Source organism: Chrysoperla carnea, chromosome 5 (assembly GCF_905475395.1).
Source record: "Chrysoperla carnea chromosome 5, inChrCarn1.1, whole genome shotgun sequence".
Taxonomy (NCBI): domain Eukaryota; kingdom Metazoa; phylum Arthropoda; class Insecta; order Neuroptera; family Chrysopidae; genus Chrysoperla; species Chrysoperla carnea.
Window position 1 is genome coordinate 23,988,072 of NC_058341.1, and position 20,644 is coordinate 24,008,715.

Here is a 20,644-nt window from a genome sequence, read left to right on the forward strand (position 1 = left end):
TAATAGCAAAGCTCACTAAATGCATAAGTTTCTTTATTTTTTCAAAAAGAATGACTTTTACAGAAAAATAATACAAAAAAGGTGATTCTTTCGAAATTCTTTTTATTTTGGACTTGCTAGCATAAAAATTGGGGATAGTTAAGAACTTTTTTTTTACAAGATTCGTAGTATATCTCGGGCAATTTTTAAAGTAGATTTTCTTAAAAGAATTTTATGTTTGACTTTTTTCTCTAAATATCATTCTTTTAGAGAAATAAAGAGCAATCGTATTTTCACGCCCTTTTCGCCCCACTTGGCTCCGTTGGGAACCAAGGTGGTTAACCAGGTTAATCTCTTCTGGTTTAATGAATTTTGGTTTATTTGGATCGTATTAAATATATAAGTTAAAAACCTATAAATTTTGTCAATAGTATAGTCAAAATTTTCCTGAATTATGTGAAATCATCATAGAGTGATAACGAGATAAGCTTATAAAGATCGTATTCACCACGGGTTTCATAATAATACCGCACTACTACAATACAAAATATTGGAACAAGGAAATAAATTAACCTATTTTTAATACCCATTTCGTTCACTCATGTGAACTAAACATTAAAATTTGTAAAAAGACGATTTACATGTTTGTGTATTTGTAAAAAAAAAGAAAACTAAAGAAAGGAAATGTTCAGATTATCTACCAGTTTTTTCTCCTAACATGCGACAATTTTTATTCATTCAATGTGTATCTTATCTTATGCACTGTTCTTCGTTCGTTTTCACTCCATTTTTAAGATGAATTTTCAATGTTATAATTTTATTTTCTAACAATCTACTAAGAATAAAACGATAATGTTACGACATGACGACATAACGATATTGGCTCTTATGCATGTTGTTGAGTTCCGTCTATACTGTCATGTTTTAAAACAAAAACTAAATACTAAAAAAATATAAAAAAATTTAATGTATTTTTAAAGTTCAGTATTTACAGGATGGAAGGTAAATATGTAACTAAATTTACTAGGTATAATAAACCGTTGATAAAATAAAGAGAAATATCATTTCGATAAAATTTCTGAAATCCAGTATTTTCCCAAAGTATTAAAGTTTTTAATTGTGTCGTCATTTTTAAAAATCATTCTTCTTACCTACCACCTTGTTTGACCAAAAACTGGTACATGATTTTGATGCGGTTTTCTAACATAAACACCATCATATGATTTCTACGTTCAACATGAAGCGAATTAAACTGAAGACTGTTTGTAAGTTTCATAAAAGTATATTTTTGAAAATCCGTTTAGTAAATATAACTAATTATTTGAGCAAAATCTAATGTATCTAGCCCCCCTCCCCTAAACAGTAATAAAAATTATTTGCACCGACTATTATACTAATTGTTTTTTAACTGGTACTTCAAGTAGCTTTCATCGCATACGATAATGAAACCTGTACTTTATAAATCAAATTTTTATACTTGCATGGATCGAAAATATCACCCTGGCTGAGGTAAAAATCAGTTTAAGAATGCAACTTTTTTAAATTTAAGGCCTTTTAATGTAATCAGGTTTTTAATTTCCTGGATATTTCATGCTCTTTAGCATAATCCAGATTGAAATTTTAACTTTTATTTTAAACAAATTTTATCTGGCTTAAATACCACTCGCTCTTTTCATCAGTTTGGTAAATATTTTCGCTATCATCTTGTATATTTTATTATTATCATTTTAAGTTTATTTTGTGAGATAAACCACATCAACCTATTTAATGTTTTTATTATTTTTTTCAAACCATAAAATTATTCTTTGATGGCGCTTTGATGAGCTTTCATATTTAGTTTTTATATCGATTTGAGAACAAATCTGATCGAAGTGGTTGACTTCTTTTATTTTATAGATAAATTCAATATAATTTTTTCAAACAAAATCAAATTTTATTGAAAATATTGGCATTCATATAAAGTGACTGATTCTTTGTGCCCCTTAAATCGTAGAAAAAAATGCGCTTAGGTTTTCCAAGATTTCCATCTAATACTATCCAACCATTAAGATAATTGGGTCACGCAAAGAAAGTTTTAACATATAGCATAGGTAATAAGCCAACTATTTTTTACTGGCTGCTGGGAAAGAACTACCTTAACACATACCTTTGCAATAATTCAAATCCTGCAGGCCATGCACGGTTCGATTATCTCAAAAATTATTAAGTAGTTGTTGATAGTTAAGAAGGACGATAAATCTAGAATTTCTGCCTTATATCCCACCCGCATTCTTGTAGTAAAAATTTAATTTGCTTCTATGCTAATGCATTTTTCACTTTGTTATCAATTTTTCAAAACTATAACCCAATTGATATATTTATTTATTATAGGTAATAAAAACAATATTTTTACAACCAATGTCGATGAAATATGTAAACGGTAGATACTAAGCAAGTAAAAATAATATAAAGTTTATAAGTCAATTTATTACATGTCTTGCACATACATATCATACAAAGAATGTAATACATATAATGTAATATGTTATATAATGTCTTTATATAATGATAAAAATAAGGTTAAATACAAAATTTATTTATGATTTTTTACACTTTAAACTCATATGTACCATTTATGATAAAGTGTTATACCTTGTAGATCAATTGTAATATCTGAAGGCAAATTAACCTATCAAGAGGTAAGCATCCGTGAGAAATTTGATTTGCTTTTTTTGCAAATAAAATAAAATGAACATTTTAGTACAGAAACCAAAACATTGAGTATTGGTTTTGTGTTTTATCATATTATATACCAATCCTTGCTTATTTTTGGTAATTTATAACTTTATTTCATTAAAAGTGTGAAAAGACGCATCATCACGCCGTTAAGGAAAAACTTTAGTTTCCATCGTATCCGAAACTGAAAAGATAGATAGTTGAACTTTTGTAGATAGTTTCAAATAATGCGTCGATTGGTTTTAATTTCTTACTTTATCCATTCGAGAATATTAAAAGTAAAAGAGTTTTTAAATTTGATAATACAGATACCTCTTCAATCATCAATACTCTTACTATAGTCGTCTCTATTCATCAAATGATGGATCTTCGATTACCTCCTAATTAAATTAAAATTTTGTTTCTATATCATCGATAACTTTATATTTTTATGGTATTATTATAAACTAAAAGATTGTCTAAATAGTTTAGATAGTTTTTTATCACACTCTCTAGATTTTTTGATATAGAAATTTTTTGTAATTTCTGGAAACCTTGTAAATCTAAAAATGTATTAAATGTATTAAATAAACGTACACATGTAGGTTTTAATCCAAGGTACGACACCCATAAATAAAGCATATAAATACAACAATGTATTCGAATTTGTTGCTTCTATTCAACATATAAAATAATAAAAATGTAATGTTTCAGAATATATATGGATCAATGGTGATAGTGATCGTTCTTCACTTCACAACTCTCTTTAAAATATCATAACATTATTTGTATAGTTTAATTCTATTGGGTGTAATATTATACAATATATTGTTATGTGAAGTCGTATATGAAATGATTATTATTATATATTTATTATAATACTTATTCTACAAACATTAATTTTATTTTTTAAAACTCCTTGGTGGTAAGAATAGATGTAGTAGCTAAAAACAATATTGTTTTTTCTTTTCTAATAATGATATTTACTGGACACCATTTGTATTAAAAATAATTTATCAGAATTCAGGAAGGCTGAATACTGGTTGCAAATGTGAATTATTTACGAATGAACTAAAATTAACATTTTTTTTCCAAAAAAAGGAAAAACGTTTGTGTCTTTTGCCTGGGTATTTACAAGCTGACCTTTGCACATTGTTTGATTAACCACACTCAATGTAAATCGTTGGTTGTTGATGGATAAGTATATTTATTTAATATTGTCGTCTTTAACACAACGTTAAATTTGGAGAAAGCAAGCAAGTTATAAGTGGAAAGAAGTGTCCTTCATATCAGTTGTAACCCACTAATTTTGGGCCATTCTTTTCAACTGTAATGTCAAGTTTTCACTAGCTATCACTAATGTGCTTAATTCCGGGACCAGGACAACAAAATCTTGGAACTTATTGGAGCTAGGTTAAATTTGATCTCAAATTTGAAAAGTATGACCCAAATTTAGTAGAATTACATACTTGGTTTATCAAAATTGGATAAAATTTGGATGTGATGAGCAAAATTAAATTTTTTGGATTCTGATGACGTCATTAAGTTAAAAAATTCGATTTTTTTGATAACACAGGCAAATTTGATCCGATATTATTGGAATTTTTTTGTAACCCACTAATTTTGGGTCATTTGAAATCGATTAGAACTAGGTTAATTTTGATCATAAATTTGAAAATTTTGACCCAAATTTAATAAGATTACATACTTGGTTTATCAAAATTGATAACATTTTGAATCAACTATACCTAGACAAATTTTTTTAAATTTTTATTCTAGTAAAAATAAATTTGAATATGTCAACAAAACAGTTAAACGATGGTTTTACAAATAAAATTTCGTAAACAGAATAATTTCCAAGGTAATAAAAAGCTTCATAAAACTGATCTCAATGAAAATGATATATTCATCATAACAATAGTATTTAAACAGTATACACACTGGTCTACAAAAATGGCACACTTCAAAGCAAATAATATTTTAATATTTTTGTTTTATGTAGCTAAAGTGAAACTGAAGAAAATTTTTTAATAAAAAATAATTCTTTACGCCAGTTTATTATCTAGATTAGCTCATACGATACTTTTAATCAGGGAAAATGTTAACTTACTGTGCGAAATTTTCAAAAATCGAAATATAAGGTATCCACTTGAAGTTTGGTATAATGGAATATGATTCCGGGATAATAAGGAATAGTTTCGGATACTTTTATTTTAAAAATAGTTAGGACTAAATTTATGAAATTGTAAACCAAAAGGGTATATAAGTGAGAGCAAAGGAAGTGAAGGCTATAACGCGATAGTCTTTACTTTTAAAGTTGAAATTTTCTAGCTTGGGGGGGGGGTAGTACGTAGGATTTTCTTTTAGGTAATTATTACCAAAACAAGTTGAAATTTTTTATGACCATTTTGTAATTGAAAAAATTGTCTCCAGATATTAAAATTATTTTATGCTTTTTTTAGCCTTGAAGGATTGCATTAAAATGATACTTATAAACGAACACTGAAAATATCCTTTTTCAAAATGAAAGCATAGTAAATCTACTGCATGCAGTATTTGTATTAAATATTTTCCTTAAAAATAATCTCATTAAGTAACTCAGAACATTTCAAGTCAGTACAGTAATACACCATCCATTGTTTTAAAATTTTTAAGACATGATATAATGATATTATATTTTTAATATATGTTTTTTCTTTTTTTTTTTGCAGGTTGGTATCTTTTCACCATTCATTTTCTTTTTTCAAAATATACAGTATGTGCCAATATAAAACTGACAGGACGAAAAACACGTTAATTACATAGTTTTCGATTAATTATTCCTTAAAGCAAATCATGAAAAAGAGATAATTAATAGTCCATTTCGTCATAATGAACCTACCTTTACCCTAAACAAAAGGTAAATAGAGCCAATTCACATGTAATTCTCGTGAAGTAATGATTAAAAAAGAAATAATGAGTTGAAATTGGCATTCCAATAAATTTAACAACAATGTTTAATTTTTGAAGTGCTTAATCTTCTCGATTATAACATTGCCTCGAGTACCAGATATTTTTAAATAGTTTTTGCTCTTGAAAGTCGTTTGTAAACTCCACTTTTGGACGTACTGTATAAAATAACTACATACATTGTAACTCCGTTTTCATATACATTTGTCTAATGTTTTTGTGTCTGACAATTGGTTTTATAACTACTGTGTGGTAAGAATACTGAGAGATGATGCTTTTTCCTTTATTTTGTTTAATGCTTTTCATACGATGTTTCTCTCTAGAAAAAGTTTTTCGTTGATTTATGACGATAATGTACTTTTGTGTTAAAAATGTGTAATTTTTATTTTTGAAAAGAATTTATAAATCTATCTATTTTCCTGTTTTCCAAAGTCAAAACTGTGTCTTAAGTAATGTATACATTTTATGTTTCTTGATTATTATCATTATGACTTTTAGTTTGATTAGCTTTATTCACACATTCAAACACAAGAAAGTGAACACATATTCGAATATTTGAGGATTAGTAATAGAACAAATTTTACATTATTAATATAACAATAACAATAATGGTTTTAAATTGATTATTCAACTACGCCATTTATAAATGGAAGTAATATGGCTCCAACATTTACCACTACATCGTTCAAATTCTCAAATTCTTGTTTTTTAACTTATTAGTAATAATGATATCGACTTCGTTGAGGTGTCAAGTGAGTTGCATTATCATTTATATGGAATAAATTTTACTACAAATGACACTAGCTCTGTTTTGCACGTAACGAATATGTATAATAATCTATATGATAAAAATTTCACATAAACTATACACAAACAATGAAAATAAAATGTTTATTTATTTTGAACAAAAATAATTTAGTATGCGTGTTTTGATTTATGCTTTAAACTAATTGCTCTTATTTAAATTAAATCAAAAATAATAAAAAAACTATCATCGTACACACACACATATAGTTTATAATAGTTTATATTACACAAATTGTTATACATCCACAAAATTTATGGAACTATTTTGTGTTCGTGACTTGATTTAATAAATGTGTACAATGAACGTATTATGTATGTTATCAGATTTTTTTATTTTTTATTTTATTTGTTATAGCAATTTGTCTTCCTCATATAATAAAACAATTGAAATGTGTTAAAAGCTTCCGTCTAAAATCAATATAGAAAAAAGTTTGTGTGCGAATGGATGGGGTGATGATAAGTAGATCATAAACCTACTTCAATTTATTTATTACACATTTTTTTTATATTCTGTTTATTTATTTATTTTTTAATTGTAAAAAGGATATATGTTTCACTTTAAATTTACTTTGAATTGACAGAAAAACTTTCTTCGTTTAGACATTTTCTTTCAAGTTAATTAATATTAGAGAAGAAGTATACATTTCTCATCGTCAATCTATGTAGTATCCTGAAATTTTTATAAATTAACTGAAATATTGTATAATATAAATTTTTGTATGGTATTCTCACTTTTTTGAGACACTGGCTTCTTTTATTGGTTACTAGAGATTTCTATGAGTCACTTTTATAAACAAAATAGTTTGAAATTTGATGAATGAGTTTTTGATTCTGAGATAATTTTCTTCTTGTAAAAGTTGTTTAGAATGATTAGAAAAGGCTCACTAGTCGAAGCTATTTACAAATTTTAACTTCTCTATCATTTATATTTTTGGAGAACATTTACACCAAAGTTTTGCTCTAATTTTCCCCCGCACGAAAAAACAATGATGTTTACGAAAAATTGATTCAAATAAAAGTTTTCTTTAAAAAAATATACATTTAAACTTTTGTTCTATCTCTAACGGTTGAACATAAGCAAAACTCAAAATTTTAACATTTCTGAAAACCATGTAGATTTTTCAAGTATAATATCCCAAAAACTAATAGACATACGAAGCTGAAGGTTGCCTTTAATTTCTTCAAATTTAATATACTGTCAAAATGATAGTAGAAAATAATGTCAAAAGCTCATAGTTTTTGAATTGAAACTGAAATAAATCAGAAAATTTTTCAGTTTTTCACGGATTACGCAGGAAACACAACTTTTTTTGTTTTCAAAACGTAGTTTCACGTAATTCAACGTAGTTTTTTGGACCCTAAGTCCAAAAAAAAACTTCGCGTTTTGCGATTTCAATGAGGAATTAGATTGCTTATCTTCTTGCAAAGATATTTCCTAGAATATATTGTGCTTTAATATTTTGATTTAGGTACTTAATAACTCTTCAGGCATGAAAATTTGATTCATCATAGTTGAAAAATATATTTTTATGCTTGTAGAAGTAAGCTATTTGAAAATTTTTCGTTCCTTTTAAATTATAAGCTCTTGAAGTTTGTTACACACTTTAAAATGTTAGACACAAGATGTATCTTGAAAGTTTGGAACTAGTTTCAAAAAACTAAACGTCTGTGTGATTTAAAGAAAAAACCTCAACCTCGGTCAACAAGTATCATCCGTTAATTATAAGCTTAACTTCTAACAAATAATTTGAAGACTACAAATACGTAAATATCCGAATTGAAATAATTTCCCAAAAATGTATGCAAGATGTATCGTAAATAAAATACCAATGCTAAAATGCATTTCCCGTAATGCTATGAAAACTTTTACTACACTCGTTTCATTTTCATAGATAAGAAACCGTACTATTCTAAGTTCGATATAAACATTAAATTTTCTTTTTATTATCGTTACTATTCTTACATAAAAGTAATTACATAATTGGATATGTGTTTAGTTGAACCATACGCTGTTAGTTTGTTGTCGGGAGCTTCAAGCACAAACTGAATGAATGAATGAATGCAAGTAAGTTTTAGTTTCCACATATTAGGAAGGGATTGGAGAATAGATGGATGGTGCTATGAGATGTTGATGATACGTTTGCTATATCATTGTGTGCATGTGTGAATGTGTATACAGAACTACGTTACGATGAGAGCTTTTGTATGTGATATGTTGCTGGTGGTGATAGTGGTAGTCCCTAAACGACACCGCTGTAAAACTCTGTCTATTGGAGTTTTCTACGACTGTTCTATTCAATGCATTCATTGCATATAATAATAATAAGTAGTAAAAAGGTACAGGGAGAGAAATTTTTAATTTCACGAATTATATCATGGCTAAAATATGTAAAATATTAAAAACTAGATGTGAACTACCCCTATGCTCGGCAACATCCCCACTCTCACCCCTCCCCCATATCCCCTTGCGTAGAGGTTACAGGTTACAGTTTTTTAATATATAAGTCATGCCCTTTTATTTAATACCCCACAAGACTTGATTTGAAATTATTCGATTATTCATCTCCACTTTCTCGCTCCACCCCCCCCCCCCCCCGAAGGTTAAAAATAGATAAAAACAATCCTTGAATCCGGTTGTATACAACCAAAATGCACATTCTTTTCAACCCCTTCATCTACTATATTATGCATGTATTATATACATATAAACCTTCCTCTTGAATGTGTCTATTAGAAAAAACCGCATCAAAATCCGTTCCGTAGTTTTAAAGATCTAAGCATATAGGGATTATAGACAGATAGTGTAAGACTAATCGTCTATCGTGTGTCAAATAGAATTTTTCGATTTTCGGTTTTTGGGACAATTTTTTGCGTCCTGTCCGAGTTTTGATACTTTAAAAGAAAGCCAATAATATACTAAATTCAATCAAATTGCAGGAAGCTTACAACCATGACAAGAGCTTAAAAGTAATTTTTCATCAATTTCACTCCACTAAATTATTTGTTCTGCAATTGTAATATAATACTTGCAATTCCATTCAAAAATCAATGTGCTTTTGGCATCTATTTCTGCAGTTTCACAAGATGTCTCACTAAGATGCCCTTATATTTCAACGTTGGGCAGGGGTACCGTTGACTCATACATCTCCCACTTCGCAGTATTTCTTAAATTGCAACAGTTTTCGTTTATTGTTTGTTTTTTTGCTGGGCGTAAAGGCATAACCAATTCTGTTTGCGGTATGCCTAGGTTGCTAGGTTCGATTCCCGCCGTCAAAACAAAAATTAATTTTAATTCACAGTCGTGATGGGTTGGTGTAGTGTATGGTATATGCATGAAGGAGTTTCAGTCTCTGAAAATAATTGGGAAGCTGATTAATCAAATCATCAGAGGAAAAGGTGGTATAGCATATATATGGTATCACAATGGACTCTTTAGCCTAAGTGTGTCGGTATACCATCCTGTATATGTTTGCTTGTCCATGTGTCTGTCAGTATAATAGTGGACCTTTTGTTATATTTCAAGCAGCACATTGTCTAGTAGACATTTCATTTAAAAATGTCCAGTTATCTATGTTTTTTATGTGTTACGATATGGTAACAAAATTATATTTTTCATTATATAATCTGAATACAAGGGAAAAAAAAATTTTTTATTACTATTTTTTGCTTCTTGTTCAGTAGTAGACCATTGCATGATATGTGTGTAGGAAAAGGGCAAAGAGAATAGGAAAACATTGTGAAGTTTTGTACGCGTGTGGCTAAACCATCATATCATTATCGTATCTTGTGTGTGTGTGTGTATGCAACAAACATCGTCCTCATGATCAAGTACTATATCGTTAGAATATATTCCAACAGAGTTGAGTGTTTTTTTTTCCTGTCCAAAATATCTGCACAAAAAAGAATGTAACAGGGTTTGTTTTTTTATGAGCTATTCTCATTTTACCAAAAAATTTTGTGTTAGAATATTTTTTCACATAGGGATAAATTATATTTAATGATATTTGAGAAAAATAATTATGTAATTATGGTCATTGAAATTTGTTTTCAAAGTTGACGTGAATATTTCAAGGGATACATTACGAAATGCAGTAACATTTCGAACCGGGATTTAGCTTGAAAATTGAGTTGGAACTCTGGCAATACTCGACATGAATTGTTGGCATTCCTCTAACCAGTATTTTGCCTACTCTGATGTTATACACTTTTACTTCGAAAAATATCGAACTGAATTTTGGGTTTCTTTAATTTAATCACTAAGTATACCAAACCAAAAACCGAAAGTAATTAATCAATGGCCAATGAGCAAGGAAAGTGAAGTTCACAGTGCTTTAGTGTTTGTTGAAATTTCCAAGCGAAGCGGATGATAAACTGCTAGTCGTTAATATTTATAATATATTTGTCAAGATGACGTAAGCAAGAATTTAACTTTTTATTTGAAACAATACTCTTTAAAGCCATAAATTCTTCAGCTCGTATTTATCCTATATAAAGGAAATGAATTGACTTTTTAATTTCCTTTGCGTAAGATTCTTTTTTATAAAAAAAAAAGTTACCAAAACCAACATCGTCCGTGCTGATAACTATGAAAAAAGTATTTATTAATAATAATGATAAAATTGTATAACCACGAACTTTTCCCATTCATTATAAAAAAAAATATTGTGAACCATTTATGATGGTAAATGGTTTATGTATGGACCACTACCTTCCAGTTAATGGTTATTGTGTTTTTAACCCTCTTAACAAAAAAACAAAAAAAATGATAATAATAATACACAATGAATTAACATTAAATATTAAATTGTTTATTCTTGGATAGACAATTTTCATTGAAATGTGCAATGAGACCCAAAAGTGATTACTTTGACGAAATATACAACTTTGCGACCGGGTTTATGTAACATAACTAAACATTTTTCCAAGGAAAAAAAGAGTGTAATGTTTTCAAAGTTCATGTATATATGTATCTATGTACCTAGGGTTTTTTATTCTACCATAGCTAAACAAACATTAATTCTATTGGATGTAATTTTCAACTACTATAGGTGGCTGGCTCTTCTCACATTCGATTCACATTCAAGTCTCAACTAGGATGACATGTTTTCAACATAACTTGTTATTAAAGTAAAATTTACAAAATTTAAAAGCCCCGGGCAATTGTTTCAGATACGGGACTCTAAACTTGCACTCAAAAAATAGCTAAGAACTCTCTCGATTTTAAATTACCATTTTGCTTATAGCTCTCTCCAAACTGAATCGATTTTGACGATCATTGCCTCTTTTTCAGTGGATTCGGAAACGCAACCCTAAGCTCACTCTTGAAACATAGCTGACAAAACTTTCCATTAAATTTTCTTTCACATAAAAAATATCAAAATCGGTCCATCCGTTTAGAAGGTACGATACCACAGACATAAAGACACATACAGCGGTGAAACTTCTAATACACCTCTTTCGGTTCGAGAGTTCAAAATGAAAATTAATAATTTAAAAAATTAAAAATCACGTTTGGCGAACTGAAAAGGAAATAAGAAATTGTATTAGTCCATATTTATTTAAGCAGTTTGGAGACAGTTCGGTGGAACACTTTAATCTAAGAGGTCCCCGACTACAATAACAATTTCATTTACCTGTTCAGCCAGCGAGGGACTACATTTTCTTCATTTTAAAAATGACTATTCCTTTTTCATTCAATCAATTTCCCAAATTCTTTTAAACGAAAGTTTCATACAAAAGTTAATAGTATCGACAACCTTCCTAAACTGAACTAAAAAAATTTTCTTTAAAATATGTTGAAAACTTTTGTATCGCCTTGCAAATAGTGCCTACCTAACACAACAATATGGCTAATGTTTTGCTGAACAATTTAGCAAATATAATATGTTTTACCTCTTCTCTTTACAGTTGTTCATATTTATGCGTACATGAATATGACCAAAAAAATTTGTTATTAAAAATATTTTTTAATATTATTTTTATAAACATATCATTAATTCTATTGTTTTTTTCAATTATCCACAAATGGTTTTATGTACTTAGTTTTTGAAATTATTATTACCTATTATTATTTTCGGTAGAAAATGTGTCTGTAATGAGAATTGTGATGAGAGTAATTTTGGTAATAGTCATTCAGCTACTATACACTTTTCCTCGAATTGTATGCTAAAAAGATCCTAATAATAAAAGTATAAAATGGACAATTTAAAACAAAAAACTGTTATATTCAGATATGCATCCAACTCTGAATTAATTATAGATATCTAGTATACAGGCATGATTTTTTTTTATAAAAGAACTAAATTTTTGCTAAAGTTAAACAAACAAATCAAATAATTTGCTTAATTTTCTAATAAAAATTAGCAATACTTGCAACTTAAATTAGACTAGTATAATTACGATATTCTCTCGCTCAAATTTTATAAACCAATAACGGGTAGCGACTAGATGTAAGTGTAAATTCGGGGTGTATGTAACATAGTAAAAATTGATTAAACTCGAGACTCTTAGAAATGGTGAGATGGGGTTTGATAGAAACAGTTTTTTTTTTAGGATTACGGCGAAAAATGAACTCCTAGAAAAAAAATGGTCTGAAGAAGTTATAGCTAATAAAAATGGTAAAACTTTTGTACAGGACTTTTTTCAACACAATCTCAAATTTGTCATTTAATTTCAAATTTCTCAGTTCAATCTCAAATTTGTCATTTAAATCGCGAAAAACTGTTTCTGAGGAAATTTGTGGCTGTGTTAAAAAAAATCCCGTACAATAGTTTTATAACTTGTCTACAATTTTGTGAGAAACATTTTTCGCTGGGAGATTTTGTTTCGCCTTAAATGGCACAGAACGTTTTCAACCCCTAAAATCACTTTTTCCAAGGGTCTTGAGTTTAATTGACTTTTACAATGTTAATTACATCCCAAACTAACGTTTCCACCTACATTCTACCTGTTATTAATTTATTGCTTTCAAAACATTATAACACTAGCCGAAATTATAAAAAACAGAGTCAAAGAGTCAAATTTTGTAATACATGTTGATAAGAACTTAACTGTTACACCAAAAAACTATATAAAAAGCAATAAAAATTGATTTTTCAAAACAATATTGTGATTTTAAAACAAAAAATTACTTGAACTGAAAATGAAGCTGTGATAACCATAAAAAAATATATTAAACATTTAAAGTAAACAAGACACAATTCACCACCATATATATACTTGCATTGGGAAATACGTTTTGGTGGAATATATATAGCATTGGCGTAAAGCACATTTTAAAACAATTTATTTTTAATCCATGTTAAGCTAACACCCATCTATTATCGTTATATGGTACTAATCACATTTAAATCCGTTTCCTGTACACTATAAATATATATACATAGATATATACATACTGAATTTATTTCAATTTTAAGTATGTTTTATTCAGAGAAAAATTTAAAAGGGTTGATGAGAAAGATATATGTTTTTTACGTTTAATGAGTACTTAAATTCAGTTGGTGGTGTTAATGTCGACATTTCAAGAATTTACAAGGCAGTGAAAAAGTAATTAAGTTTACCAAAAGACTATGCCCGAATTTTCCTTAGCCTATATTATGACTTCTGACTGCAGTTTTTACGTAAGTCATGTGGTCCATTGCTTTTTTTGTCTACTTTAGTACTCAGTTGTGCTAATAAATATGAATTGAAAAAAGAAAGTGCAGCATTTATCGCTAGAAATGTTTCAAAAAGTTATGAAAAGCGCTCTTACTTACTGAACGATCGACAATTTTTCACAGTTCTTCGATAACTTGATATTAGGCATTTTACTTCGGTTGGCTTTCAAACCTCCTTGTTTTCCCTATTTTAAGTTGCGTCTCGTCTTTTATTACATTTGGAAAAACGCTTAACAATATCAAGTTGACGATGGTTGAAGTAACTATCAATCATTCTTTTTTGCATTCCTTTCAGTAGTTGTATATTATCTTAATTTTTAAGGTTACTCAAACTGCCCACTTTATTGCGAATGACACTTTTTCAGACAGTTGCTGTCATTTCAAACAAAGCAATAACTTTTGTGATACCCTGTAGCATGCGTTCTTATACTACACAGTTATAGTGAATGAATTTTCAATACAAATTGTTTTCGACTTCAGAGTTAATATTTCTAGTACGAAGTTTTCTAAATGGAAATAAGGATTCTATTTTCCACTATAAGATAACAACAATTGCAGTTAATGAATATTTAATTTCGTTTTTTTTCTCTCATTTTATTTTTTGTTGTTGTTAATGGAGAGGTTTGACTTAATGTTCGTTCTTTCTCTTCCATTTTTTTGTATTTATTTATTTATTTGAAATGTAAATTAATACATTTTTAATTTAAGTGCACTCACTCTGCAAGAAGTGCAGACAATGTTTTCCAGATGCATAAATATTCCTCTAGACAATAGGGAAGTTATCGTTTATAACATTAATTTATTCATTTTGATTTTATATTTAAATAATTGTGTTTTAAACGATTTTGAACTTGATTTTTACAGGACATTAACAAAAATGGTTGACTTTGGTTTAACAGACTTTACAATTTAATTCAATTGACGATTAAGGCCTATTTTTTTAAATAACGACGCCATATAGGTCGAGTTGATTATTCTTGTGAAAGTAGTTAGCAAAAAATTTTTTATTTTTATAGTAGTAAAGTATTCCATGTCGCCCTATTAACTCATTTGGTTAAGGCGTAACCAATTCCGTCCGAGGTATGCTGATGGTAGCGGAGTTTTGATGAGCTGGTGTAGTGCATTATATATGCATGAAGAAGGTGCACTCAGCCTCTGAAATTGAGGAGCTGATAGATGAAATTATCAGCGGAAAAGAGGTAAAATATATATATGATATCACAATGGGCTCTATAGCCTAAGTGTGTAATTCGTGGGCAGCAAATATAACCTAACCTAGCCTAAAATATTCCATCCACTCAGCTCAAATTTTATACATACGTTTTTAAACGCTTATCAAATGTGTGTTCACATGCGTTTCAGGAAGTAGGCATCTAGGTGCACGGTATTTGTAATAATTGTAACATTTCTCATAAGCAAAGCTGTGGTCAATTTGACTGCGCAATTAAAAAAGATATTTTCGAATTACCTTTATTCTACTTTTAAGATACCTACGTCTTTTTAAGTCACAAAATGCATCATATAAGACTCATTATTAAACCAGAAGAGTGATACCAACATATTAAATACCTTTATATATAGTAAACGGTAATAATTTGGGTATCCGTAATTCTTTTTATGTTATAAATAAAAATTATTTTGTGGTTTTAAAAAGTTTCTGTTGATTTTAATCCAAGTCATTTATTTAAAAAAAAGGTAAAAGGTACTATATAGTTAGATACCATATAAACGTACATAATCGGACAAGCGCCATATTTTGTGGAGCTGGTATAGCGTATATTTTTTGGGATGGTACGTACTCTTTAACAATAGTCTTGGAGAAAATGTATTTATTTAATAAAACAATGCTGCTTTCTACCCTTATAAAAGTATTAACTTCGGTTGGCATGTTAATATTTATTCATTTGCAAATAGTGAATCATAACTAATACATACCTGCTTTGCTGGTACTTCCCTGGTAGGTCGCATACTGCCTTTACTTTAAAAGATCGTCGAACTTATTCTACTTTTCGTCTCATTAAACAATAAATTATGATAGACCCATTTCGTGATTATCTGGCATATCCAGAATTCACAGATTTACTGTACCTAAAAGCCAGAGAAATACTCTCTTCTTGAGAATTGATGACGCCTCAATGAATACTACTAAGGTACAAAATTGAATCCTCATGTGAACAAAGGAGACCTTCATCATCCAAATCTAACCTTTGTTGTTCAACTTATAAGTCAATAAGTCTACAATCAATCAATTTAGTGCACACATCTGAAACATGAATGCATACAAACATACTCTTGTCAATAAATGTCTTGCTGATAGTGCCCTAAGTTACCTGTTATAACCAAATCTGCGTTTAAAACTAAGGATTATATAAAAAAATGGAATCGTGTAATTCAAAACCCGATTTAACACCCAATTTACTAGCTGACACAGTCAAACAGTAAGAGTATTCCAATACGTTAGAAATACAAAATATTGTTTTAATTTCGATTGTTTTAACGTCCGAACAAGAAGTCGGAACAAGAAGTCGGAACTATGACCTAGACGCAAATCACGTCCTTCCTTCAAAAGCGTTATCAGTCTACTCTGATAATTTCTCACATTTACTTTGTAATGGTTTTTAGTTTTTTTAAACTATTATTTACTTTGTGTTTTTTAGTTTTTTTTACTATCATTTATTTCCCAAAAATTGAATAAAAATATGGTGGGAGCGCAAGTAAATGAATATATATTCTGATATGGAAATCGTTATTCCTGAAAATCCTAATCAGGATAATCAATTAACTTCTTAAATTATTGTATTGTCATCGGACCTTGATAAGCATGTCAAATTTCGAGTTAATTCGACGTTTTGAAGAGGGTCAAAATCATGTTGAAAGCTTTCGTTACATACTAACATACTAACGTACTAACATCCTTATGAAGCTAATAAAGAGTGTTAATATCGGTTTTACATTTTTTTTTTTTAAATCTAATGTTTTTATTCATGTTTATCACTGTAACGTAGTGTTCTTGAACAATAGATAAAAAATTTTCGTATATACAAAAACCTAACCCTGCCTTCAGGACCATTCTTAAAACATTCATAAAAGAACATACGAAAAATGTATATTAATTATTAAATATAATAAATAAAAAATTCCGTGCAAAAAACTTTCTGGTTTATGTAAATAGTATGACTGGATTAAGCATCTTTCTTAAGAATTTTAATTTAAATCACTACAGTTAGGGTTAAAACGTAATAAATACCGTCTTATTAAAAAATATTTCATAGAATTATTTAAATATGCATCATAGTAGTATTTAAAATGAAAATGCAATGTATAATATGAAAAATAATTGTGGCAACATAATGTTTTTTACTTACAAATGTTGCGTCTACTAATTCTCGCGTGAATTACTTTACTATTCCTTGGATATATAGTACAAAATAACAGGCATTAATTCCCAAAGGGCATTTATAAAGAAAATGAATATATGAAGAAGACGTATATACACAATTCTTCCTTCATTGCATCTTTATATATCTATTTATCTCCGTAGAAGCACAAGCGAGCATTGAGAGCCTCAAGTAAATTTATTTCTTCAAAAACTTTATAGACTGTTTCAAATACGCTCATACCAATTTTCACCTCCGAGAGGAAAATATACTCCTTTTTTTGTAAGAAAATGCAGTTAACTTATGATTACTTAATAAATGATATAAAAACTTCTAGAAAGTATAGGATGTTCAAGAAATATTGTTGACCTAAGCATTCAGACCGCCAATTAATTTCGATTTATTCCTATTTGATTCCCGAGCTAAAAAAAAGAGATGTTATAAATTTAACCGCTACATTTGTGTGTCTGTCTATCTGTGCCATCGTAGCGCCTAAGCGGATGAACCGATTTTGATTTTTTGGTTTTTGCTTGAAAGGTTATTTAATGGAGAGTGTTCTTAGCTATGTTTCAAATGCAACTTTAGGGTTCCGTACCCAAAAAATTTGTCGGGGATTCTTATTGGGACCAAACTTTTTTTAAGAAATATCTAAATACATGTAATATTTAAGAACAGGAAATTGCAGAATACATTTTTCTCACTAAGGTAAAACAAATATATCTCGAAAAAAATGTTTAAAAGAAATTAAATCAGATTATTACATTAAATTTTTTGTTTTAATATATAAAGAAAAGAAAATGATTTTAACATAATTAAATTCACAAGTTATCACCTTTAACTTATTACAAAATAAATATTAGTCTAAAAAGCAAATTAAATTATTTGTCATTGAATGTACATAAATTTAACGAAAACTTCCTCTTGAACAAGAGCATAGAGAAGAAAACTTTTACAAATAATAATTAAAATCGATCGAAAGACGATGATAATACTGTGATATTATGTATAACAGTCTAGGTATTTTGTTCAGGTTCACTAAAATATGCATCACACATACCTTTACAAAGGGTTTGTAAAATATCAATGATAATATCAAGGCAGTTTTTTTTTTTATAAAACTTCGATTCGTAACTTTAATATCTTTGGAAAGCAAAAAATTTAACAAATAAAAGAATTGATTTATTTTTTCGTTGAACAATTGTTAATATTTCTTGTACCTTTCAAAATTACAATAGAAATTTCGCAAAGTTATACTCGAAGTCCCTACTTAAGACGTTTAATTAATATTTTGTTTGCTTTAAGGAAGAGGACTCGGCAGTACTAGAAGAAAACATTAGTAGATAATGATCTAAATTTTTAGTATTGTATGGTTAACGAAACATGTTATAATAACAAAAATTTGGATACCTTATCGATCAATTAAAACAGTAATTATTAATTACAAGTAAAATTGAAACATATCTAAGAACACTCTCTATTAAATTACCGTTTTGCTTAAAGCCTTTTCCAAACTGATCCGATTTGAAGATCATCGCTAATTTTTTAGTTTTTTCAGGTGGGAAACCCTAAACTCGCACTTGAAACATAGCAAGTACACTCTCCCTCTAATAATTTTTCAAACAAAACCAAAAAATTCTAAATCGGTTCATCCGCTTAGACGCTGCGATGCCGCAGACAAACAGGCACACAGGCAGACACACATACATAGGGGTGAAACTTATAACACCTCTTTTTTTAGTTCGGGGGTCAAAAATACACTGAATAAAATAACCATTTTTATCATTTTTAGGATATGTTATTTAGTATACTTTTAAATAATTTATTTTCAAACCAATCAGAACTTGAATGTATCTTTCCAATTGAAATAAGTTAGATATGAAGTATGCCTTGCAACTGAGAGCGAGAATATAGGTTATAATAGCCAGAAAATTTTGCCAATGCTTTGTTCGCACATATTCCTACCTTAAACTTTTGTAGAAATGAAGCACATTTTACTTTTGCTATAATCCTAAGGAAAGAATTATTCCAAATTCAGTCGTTTAAAAAAAACTCTTGAAACCCAGCCAACTGTCGTAGTTGAGGATGACGAAGTTCAAATAAACTAAATTTTATCTTTAATATTTAACAACTCTCGTTAGTTGAAAAGTATTGGAAATATAATTTACATAACGGATAATGAAATTAATAGTTTAATATATTCAGTCTTTTTTTTTTAAACTGGAAATCATACTTTTTTGTTTTGTGAACAGTCTAGTCTTTTAATATATGTGTTTTTTTTTAAACTCTGCATATATGTAGTAAAATAGTATAAAGTTTACAGATATAATCATTTAGATAATAATAATGAGTCATCCTTTTTGTTACAATACCTTTCCATAAGGTTGATAGGTATCTAGATACTTCAATTGAAACTATATATAGTTAAAAGGATATATAATAAGTTATGTAACACACCTCTTATAATACGACTATAACAGTTTCTATAGTAGTCAGTGATATAGTATCGTTTTAGTTTTGTATGTTAACAGAGGTGGATTTAGTTTGAATTGATCATCGTCTTATTATAATCTGTATTTTGTACACAATTTGGTATAGTATTTAATTTTGGCTAGTGTATATTATCTTACTGCAAAGGTATTATCTGGTGTTAATATCTATGATTAAACTGATAATAGCTTTAGACCATTCTAACAAATAATCACTAGTATAGTTGAAAAAAAATATTCTTATAGAATTCAAAATTTCAAAATTGACAGCTTCTTTACTTTTAGGTATCAAAAAAAGATCTTGATGCTACTCTAAGAAAGACACAAATCGAGGGTAGGGTCTTGTGCGACCCTTGAAATTCACACGAATAACTTCCCAGCATAATAAATTGTTATAAATAATATAAAAATAAAAACTCGAATGATTCTGAACGACAAGACCGAATGTAATGAAATTATTTTCGGATCATATTGCCGTTAATACAACTATCGACACCTCAACGAAATCCAGATTATTTTTTATTCGTGCGATGTCGATCAAGAAAAAATGACCATGAACGTACAAACGTACGTACTACGCACACACACATACTTATTCTCCAAATTTCATTGCATTGTTCTGACCATGAACGTAGAGATATGTTAAAACTTTTGATTTCGAATATCGGACCCGTAACTATAACTTCTTATACGG